Here is a 9,769-nt window from a genome sequence, read left to right on the forward strand (position 1 = left end):
CAACAATTACTATACACACACAAAAATTACTTGGGTTGAAGGGGGATTATGTTTCTCATAATTCTCCAGAGAAACAGAATCAACAGAAGATATAGATGGGTAGATAGGTAAAAAGACAAACAGATTAGATAGTGGATAGCTGGATGGATGGACTGATGGTTAGATAGATAGATGGATGGATGGTTAGATGACTAGATAGTTGTATGGATGGATGGATGGTTAGATAGCTGAATGGATGGATGGATGGATAGATGGACAAACAGATAGATGAGTAGATAGATAAATAAATAGATTATAAGGAATAGGCTCAAACAATTACAGACACTGGTAAGCTCCAAATCTTCAGGGTGGGCCAATGGTATGGGAGACCCAGGGAAAGCTGATGTCCCAGTTCAAAGGCCATAATGCAGGTAGAGCTTATGTTGCAGATGAAATATAAAGGCAGTAAGCTGGAGAATTCTGTCTTACTCAGGAGAGGGCCAGCTTTTTTGTTCTACCCAAGCCTTCAACTGATTGGTTGAGGCTCACCCATATTAGAGAAGGCAATCTGCTTTACTCAAGTTCACCAATTTAAATATCAATCTCATCAAAAATATTCTCACAGAAACATCAAAAGCAATGTTTGACCAACTATCTGGGTACCTATGACCCTGCCAAGTTAACACATAAAATTAACCATCACAGGAGTTAAAGATATAAAGGGTAGCAAGAAAGCTTCAACATGTAGAGGAATATATTTATAACCTTGAGATAGAGATTTTGAAAATAAGATGCAAAAAATACAAACTGTGAAGAAAAAGACTGACAAATTTGACCATATTAAAAGGTAAAAAAAACTTCTATCTAGCAAACAAGTCTACATTAAAAAAAAAAAAAAAGAATGAAAAGACAAGTCACAGACAAGCCACAAGCCACTCACTTTCACTGTCTGCTTCTAGAAAGCCCAACCTGTGATATACTGTTCATAGAGCTTTAAAGCATGCAAACAATATACTATATTACAGATAGTAAACATTTATAGTCTGTAATTCAGGATAGTGGTGGTGTATAGGGATAGAAAATACATTTCAGAAGAAGTTTGGGAACTTCAAAAGTTATCTGTGATATTTTACTTCTTAAGCCAGTGGCAGGCATCAGTTTGTACTTTGTCATTCTTTGCACCTTTGATATTTAAACATAAATAAAGAACACCCAGGACCCATCTCCTTTAGAATGGACTGGTTGGATCTCCTTGCAGTCCAAGGGACTCTCAAGAGTCTTCTCCAACACCACAGTTTAAAAGCATCAATTCTTCAGTGCTCAGCTTTCTTCACAGTCCAACTCTCACATCTATACATGACCATTGGAAAAACCATAGCCTTGACTAGATAGACCTTTGTTGGCAAAGTAATGTCTCTACTTGTTAATATGCTATCTAGGTTGGTCATAACTTTCCTTCCAAGGAGTAAGCGTCTTTTAATTTAATGGCTGCAATCACCATCTGCAGTGATTTTGGAGCCCCAAAAAATAAAGTCTGACACTGTTTCCACTGTTGCCCCATCTATTTGCCATGAAGTGATGGGACCAGATGCCATGATCTTCGTTTTCTGAATGTTGAGCTTTAAGCCAACTTTTTCACTCTCCTCTTTCACTTTCATCAAGAGGCTTTTTAGTTCCTCTTCACCTTCTGCCGAGTTGACTCATTGGAAAAGACTCTGATGCTGGGAGGGATTGGGGGCAGGAGGGGAAGGGGACGACAGAGGATGAGATGGCTGGATGGCATCACTGACTCAATGGACGTGAGTTTGAGTGAACTCCGGGAGTTGGTGATGGACAGGGAGGCCTGGCGTGCTGCAACTCATGGGGTCACAAAGAGCTGGACACGACTGAGTGACTGAACTGACTGACTGACTGACTGAAAAGACGAGGAGAAATTAAAGTGTCAAGTTTATGAGATCATCCAAAGAAAAAGTTAAAATCATCATTCTGTATTTTAACATACAAGTGTTAGATTTATAAATAAAACATCAATTTCTATAAGTTGAATCTACAGCTTTGAATAAACTGAATATTAATTAAACCACAAGCAACTGAACATTTCATTCTGGCCCACAGCCTCTTTTACACATTAAAAACTCACTGAAAAGAATTTCCCTTCTTTACAAATGAAATATGCCTCCATTTTCTCTGAAGCATGAGAGCCTGAAGGTCTACTTATTGCAAAGCTATTAAGATTAGCTGAATTAAGAATTAATTTCCCAAAGTGAAAGATTTATTATGTTATAGATTAATCAAGCTTTTAAAATTAGACTTACATATACGTTTTATCACTCAACAAATATTAAATGCCCATGCTGTGCCAGGCACTATTTTCGGATGATATGGATCCCCCTGAACAAAAAACAGGAAGTGCTCTTAAATCACTGCTGTTGCTGCTCTGGTCAGTCGTGTCTGACTCACTAGCATGATTTTTTTAAAGAGTACTTTGCTACATCACCAAAGTATCTAACTGCTAACATTTGACCCGGGTAAATTTTTTCTGTTTGAAAAGTCAAGCTATTAGAGGAAATTCCCCACAAAGACTGCTCAGGGAAAAAAAAGATTGCACAGAAAATTAAGGAGTTAATTCCATTTCTATTCAATGTGGTAATGGAATTTTTTCTTCCAGACTGTTCACACATGTCTACCTCACTAAAAGCACCAAGGATTATAAATATAGAATCAAATGTTTCTGACCATAAAAGTTAACTACCCAAATTTTTAAACACATTTAAACCTGCATGAAGTCCAGGCAAGGAAAAATTCCCAAACAGTAATATTTATTGAAGTAGAAACATAAATTATGAGAAACCACCTGAAAATAGAGCACAATACTCCTAGTTTTCTTAAATTGTTGCTATCTTGCCTACTATGTAACCATCAGCAACACTTTCCATTTTAATTTTTTGGTAGTAGTTTCCTTATTTTTAAAAAAAGTTGTAAAACTCAATCAAAGCCAGAATTGAAAATCCCTTTAATATTTCAAAATCATGAACCAATAAATTTTTTAACTTTGGAGGGTAAAAAGAATGTCATTGGAGTTTGAGATTGACATACATAGTCTGATCATTTCATATTCAGGGATGGCATGAAAAACTAACCATTTTAGTTAAAACAACCCTTTGAATGATTTACAATTTCCCAGTAAACAAACAAAAGCCTAATTAAGTTTTGCTATTTTTCTCCTCATTGTCAAAATAGTTGGATTCATGCATAATAGTAACTTTGTATCTACACTTTTCAATTCATATAAATGTACCTATATTTATTGATATTTGGGGCTATTTTCATGCTATTCATACAACAGACTTACTGAGTGCTAATACATGTTAGGCCTGGAGTAAGCAAAAAGACTTGATTTCTCTCCTCATTTAACTGCCAGACAAGTAGAAGAGGGGCTTCTCTGGTGTCTCAGACAATAAAGAATCTGTCTACAATGGAGGAGACCTGGGTTTGATCCCTGAGTCGGGAAGATCCCCTGGAGAAGGGAATGGTTACCCACTTCAGTATTCTTATGTGGAGAATCCCATGGACAGAGGAGCCTGATGAACTACAGTCCATGGGGTCATAAAGAGTCAGACACCACTGAGCAACTAACACTTTCACTTTTTTTTTTAAGTAGAAGAGAGAGACATTAACCAATTAATCTCTAAATCAATAAAGCAGTGTGACTGTGATAAGAGCTAGGAAGGAGAGTTACATGGGGCTGATCACAGTCCTTAAGAAGGAAGGTTAAGAGGAGGTTAAGAGAAGGAGGTTAAGAGAGATCTAGTCAGGGACTTCGTTGGTGGTCCAGTAGCTAAGACTCCACACTCCCAGTGCAGTGGGCCCGGATTTAATCCCTGGTCAGAGATCTAGATTCCACATGTCACAACTAAAAGACCCCATATGCTGCAATGAAAATCAAAGGTCCATGTCCCCAACTAAGACCCAGTGCAGCCAAATTGAAAAAAAAAAAAAAAGAAGAGCCAGAGGGATTTAGTCGGGGAAGGAGGTCAGGGCAGGGTTCTTAGAGGAAGTGACCCTTGAGTTGAGACCTGAAAGGTGCTTGCATTTAATGAAGTAAAGAGGGGAGGGGAGAGGATTCTGGAAAGACAGTTCTGGACACATGTGCAGGTCTGTGGTGGGAGGCTAGTAGGAAGTTTTGAAAGACACAGCATGAGCAGTAGCTTGTGCACGACGAGAGCCCAGAAGCAGGCAAGGGCCAGGCCATAAGGGTCTGGTAGGGCACAATAAAGAGTATGTCTTTCTTTTCACCTGTGTGCATCTGCAAGCACACCTTCTGTCTGTAATGTGGAGAACAGATGGGAGAGGGACCAGGGTGGAAGGGAGGAGGAGACCTATCAGGAGACTAGGCCGATAGTCTGAGTGAGGGATGATGGGGTGGAATAAGTGGTAGACATAAAGATACTTTGGATTTGGAATTTTATGGACTTATAGTAAGAAATCTTGATTGGATTTGTGGCCCAAAGTGTTACTAATGAAATATAATGAACTATAAAATGAAAGCAAACTGTGAAGTCATACTAAGTCTAATTAGTACACATGATCAAATTGCCAACATCTGCTGGATCACTGAAAAAGCAAGAGAGTTCCAGAAAAACATCTACCTTTGCTTTATTGACTACATCAAACCCTTTGACTGTGTGGATCACAACAAACTGTGGAAAATTTTGAAAGAGATGGGAATACCAGACCACCTGAACTGTCTCCTGAGAAATCTTTATGCAGGTCAAGAAGCAATAAGTTAGAACTGGACATGAAACAACAGACTGGTTCCAAATCAGGAAAGGAATACGTCAAGGCTGTATATTGTCACCCTGTTTATTCAACTTATATGCAGAATACATCATGCTAAATGCCAGGATGGATGAAGCACAAGCTGGAATCAAGATTGCCAGGAGAAATATCAATACCTCAAATACGCAGTGACACCACCCTTATGGCAGAAAGTCAAGAAGAACTATAAGAGCCTCTTGATGAAAGTGAAAAATTTGGCTTAAAACTCAACATTCAGAAAACTAAGATCATGGCATCCGGTCCCACTATTTCATGGCGAATAGATGGGGAAACAATGGAAACAATGAGAGACTTTATTTTGGGGGTCTCTAAAATCACTGCAGATGGTGACTGCAGCCATGAAATTAAAAGATGCTTGCTCCTTGGAACAAAAGCTGTGACCAACCTAAACAGCATATTAAAAAGCAGAGACATTACTTTGCCAACAAAGGTCCATCTGGTCAAAGCTATGGTTTTTCCAGTAGTGATGTATAGATGTGAGAGTTGGACTATGAAGAAAGCTGAGCACCAAAGAATTGATGCTTTGAACTGTGGTGTTGGAGAAGACTCTTGAGAGTCCCTTGGACAGCAAGGAGATTCAACCAGTCCATCCTAAAGGAGATCAGCCCTGGATGTTCACTGGAAGGACTGATGTTGAAGCTGAAATTCCAATACTTTGGCCACCCGAGGCGAAGAACTGATTCATTGGAAAAGACCCTGATGCTGGGAAAGCTTGAAGGCAGGAGGAGAAGGGGACGACAGAGGATGAGATGGTTGGATGTCATCACTGATGTAATGGACATAAGTTTGAATAGGCTCCAGGAGTTGGTGATGGACAAGGAAGCCTGGCATGCTGGAGTCCGTGGGATCAAAAAGAGTCGGACATGACTGAGCAACTGAACTGAACTGAACTGCTTGGTGTATTACTGTAATATCTATAACTACATGAGATGTATTTCAGTAAAAATGACTTTGGCCTCACAGTATAGTTTGAGTTCACAGCTCTTTTATTAAAGAAAATTTACCTTTACCACAATGGGTGGCTTATGTCCCTTTTCTCTAAATGTTTTTTTTTAAAACTAAAACATATATCATGACATTTGTTTCTTATCCATGATAGATTTTGAAAACATTAGGAACCTTAGGAGTATACTTTTCCTAGTTAGCTTTGTGTGAATTTTTACGTTTTAAAATATAAACTCCTGGTTTAAGTATAAACTTCTACTAAATCCAAAATCACTAGTGAAATAACTCCCATCAAATGAAGACAAAGGTATTCACTTTGACTTAACTTGATACCAGAATATATAAAACCATATACTTTAAACTCAAAAAATCCCAAATGCACTTGCAATTGTGCTTGTATCTTTCAAAATGTGACATGATGTAATCTATTCTTTCTTTCCTGTTTGAGACAGAGTCAGTTTGAATGGAATTCACACATGCACTAGAGAGAGCAAGCTAATTTATCAAGAGTGCCAGCAACAGCAATCCCAGGCTTTACAGATTCTGGGTTTCTGCTCAGTTGTGTCCATCTCTTTGCGACCCTATGGACTGCAGCCCACCAGGCTCCTTTGCCCATGGAGTTTTGCAGGCAAGAACACTGGAGTGGGTTGCCATTTCCTTCTCCAGGGGCTCTTCCCATCCCATGGATCAAACCTGTGTCTCCTGCATCTCCTGCATTGACAGATGGATTCTTAACCACTGCATCACCTGGGAAGACCTTTAGAAATTGTATGTGTGGGTTACTCAGTCATGTCCGATTCTGTGACCCCATGGACTATAGTCCACCAGGCTCCTCTGCCAATAGGATTTCCCAGGCAAGAATACTAGAGTGAGTTGCCATTCCCTTCTCCAAGGGACCTTCCCGACCCAGGAATCAAACCTGGGTCTCCTGCATTGCAAGCTGATTCTTTACTGTCTGAGCCATCAAGGAAATCCTTTAAAGATACTAGTCTCCATTAATTTCCACTAAGATTGAGTGGCAGACAAGCTTTTCTCCTCCTAGCATCCCTCTTTTCATTCCCCACCCTCCATCCTGGGAGGGACCTTTTTTAAGTGGAAAAAGAAACAGAGCAAAATAACCCTTTGGTATTTATGTTATTAAAGTGATCAATATCAGCAAGAGAAGGAAAAGGAGTTGATCTGGTGGAGGATTTCTCTTCTCGGAAGGACCTACAATTCCCTCCCAAAACTCATGCTGCCTAGTTGGCTTTATTGAGAGGAAAATCAAAGTGGTTAATTAACTGGGATTGGGGTGGAGGAGAGAGCCCGAGCGAGGGATAAAAACACTGAGGGAACAAAGATAGAAGAGATTACCAAACACCTCTCTGATGTGGCCTCTAAGTACAGAGAGGGGACTTGATACAAAAAGCAAACTTGTCTATTTTGTGATTTAATATGGCCTTTGTGTATTTGTGAACTGATTATGTAAAAACATGATTTTTCTCTGATGAGGAATAGTACCTTCACACCTTTCCAGATGTTATAGGCTTAAGCAAGAGTTTGCACTATTTTTTAAGTTAATTTTTATTGGCGTATAGCTGATTTACAATGTTGTGTTAGTTTCTACCGTACAGCAAAATGAATCAGGCTTACATATACACATATCCCCTCCCTTTTGGCCTTCCTTCCCATTCGGGTCACCACAATGAGTTGGGAAGAGTTTCCTATGCTATACACTGTGTTCTCATTCATTATCTATTTTACACATAGTATCAATACTATATATGTGTCAATCCCAATCTCCCAATTTGCTACTCCCTCCCTTTTCCCTGCTTGGTGTCCTTACATTTGTCCTCTACATTTGTGTCTCTATTTATGCTTTGCAAATAAGATCATCTATACCACTTTGCTAGATTCCATATATATACATTAATATACAATATCTGTTTTTCCCTTTCTGACTTACCTCACTCTGTATGACTCTCTCTAGGTTCATCCGTGTCTCTACAAATGATCCAATTTCATTCTTTTTTATGACTGAGTAAAATTCCATTGTATACACATACTACATCTTCTTTATCCATTCACCTGTTGATGAACATTTAGGCTGCTTTTGTGTCCTGGCTGTCATAAATAGTGCTGCTCTGAACATCGGGGTGCATGTATCTTTTTGAATTAGAGTTTTCACCTTTTCCAGATATATATGCTCAGGAGTGGGATTCTGGGTCATATGGTAGCTCTATCTTTTGTTTTTTAAGGAACCCACACAGTTTTCCATAGTGGCTGTACTAATTTATATTTCCACAAACAGTGCAGGAGCAACCCTGGTATTTTATAAATAAGGCACCCACAATGTTAAATAACTCATCCAGATTCCTACAGTTAGTTTGTGTTCAGCAGCAAGGACCAGAACCCACTTACCTAATCCCTTCCCATCAATGTTCTTTCAGTCTGAACCCATTGTAGTGGCTCCACCATCACAATGAGCAGGAGAACTTAGAAGGCATTACTAAGTATTTTCCTTGAGAAACAGTAAATTGCTCTCTCCAATGATGATTTGTCTAGTCAAGTCTAAAATGTGATTATGTCTGATTCTAATTTTGGTGCCTAGAGAATTTTGCCATTACGTCCTATAAGAAACTATCATACTGTAATACGGAGACCTGAAGCAATTCTTCTATTCAGGACCCGGTTGACTCAAATGCAAGTGCTCCAAAGACAAGAACCCTGCCTTATTCACCTTTAATCCCTAGAATCAAAGTCATCAATAACAGAAAATGTTCCCATCACAGATAGGAAATGACAAGGGCCTAAGAGGAGCAGCAAGTATGTGTAGGGCTGAAGTTGGGGGCAAATCATAGAAAAAAGACATTGAGGAACTGCTTCTGAAATATAAAAACACAAGTTATCTATGCTCAAATATAGATAATATTTGAAATTAATGAGCCATTGTTGATCACAGAACGTACACCTCCTAGGTGGTATACTCAGGATTTTTACTTTAGTTTGGCTGTGCCGGGTTTTAGTTGTGGAACATGGTATCTTTGCTTGTGGCATGTGGGATCTAGTTCCCTGACCAAGGAACGAACCTGAGCCCCTTTCATTGAAGTGTGGAGTCCTAGCCACCGGACCACCAGGGGAGTTCCTACACTAAGTAGTTTTAAATTAATGAGTGAGAGAATGTTAGATACAAGATAATCGGAAAGTCCTCTTGGAATTGTGTGATAAAGTCAGATATGTGTGATAAAGTCAGTCTGGGAGTACACTCTTTTTTTGGTATGTGATCTGGGTTATTATTTTTTTTTTTTTAATATTTATTTGGCTGTGTTGGGTCTTAGCTGTGGCATGCAGGCTCCAGACTATGTGGGCTTCAGTAGTTGCAATGCATAGACTTAGCTGTTCTGAGGCACGTGAGATCTTAGTTCCCCTGACAAGGGATCGAACCCAATTTACCTGCATTGCAAGGAAGATCCTTAACTACTGGACCACCAGGGAAGTCCCCAAGATGTGGAGTTTTAAAGCACGTAATTTGGGCTTGAAGATTATGGACAGAAAATGGGCCTGGAGATTATCATATGAAGTGAAGTTAGAGAAAGACAGATATCATATGATATTGCTTACATATGGAATCTAAAAATGATACAAATGAACTTATTTAGAAGACAGAAATAGAGTCACAGATGTAGAAAAGAAACTTATGGTTATGAGACAGAAATAGGGGGATAATTTGGGAGATTAGGATTGATACATACACACGACTATAGATAAAATAGAAAACTAATAAGGACCTGCCGTATACATAGGGAACTCTACTCAATACTCTGTAATGACTTATATGGGAAAATAATCTAAAAAAGAGCAGGTATATGTGTAACGGATTCACTTTACTGTATAGCAGAAACTAATTCAATATTGTAAATCAACTATATTCCAATAAAAAAATTTTTAAAAAGGAGATATGAATTAAGAAACCAAAGTCCTGACAAGTCAGAAGATAAGTCTGTGAGCACAGGTTAGCCTTCTTAGT

Source organism: Bison bison, unplaced genomic scaffold, assembly GCF_000754665.1.
Source record: "Bison bison bison isolate TAMUID 2011002044 unplaced genomic scaffold, Bison_UMD1.0 scf7180017864461, whole genome shotgun sequence".
NCBI classification, from domain to species: domain Eukaryota; kingdom Metazoa; phylum Chordata; class Mammalia; order Artiodactyla; family Bovidae; genus Bison; species Bison bison.